We start from the raw sequence: 360 nt of genomic DNA, 5'->3' as shown, positions 1-360 counted from the left end.
GTTTCTGTTCCTCCTCTTCTGCTCCTCCTCGCCCTTGCCGTCGTGACCTCCTTGTCGTCGTCGGCTTCCGCTCCGCTGCTTCTCGCCGCCTCACCGCTGCTCCTCGCCGCCTCTGCTTCTTGCTTCGATCTCTGTTTCTTCTTCGTCTTCTGCTTCTTCTGCTTCTTGATTTGTTGAATCTTTGATTTATTGAATCTTTGATTTGTTGAATCATTGTTGGTTTTGAGTTGTTGGTTTTCTTAATTTTTGAATTGTTGTTTGTTGTTGATGGAAGAAGTTTGCTGATTGATCTCTGTTTGTTATTTGCTGTTGTGTTGGTAGTGGTGGTGGTGGTGGTTGTGTTGGGGGGAATGGGAGGGG

Source organism: Arachis ipaensis, chromosome B04 (genome assembly GCF_000816755.2).
Source record: "Arachis ipaensis cultivar K30076 chromosome B04, Araip1.1, whole genome shotgun sequence".
NCBI lineage: Eukaryota > Viridiplantae > Streptophyta > Magnoliopsida > Fabales > Fabaceae > Arachis > Arachis ipaensis.
This window is presented reverse-complemented; position numbering follows the sequence as displayed.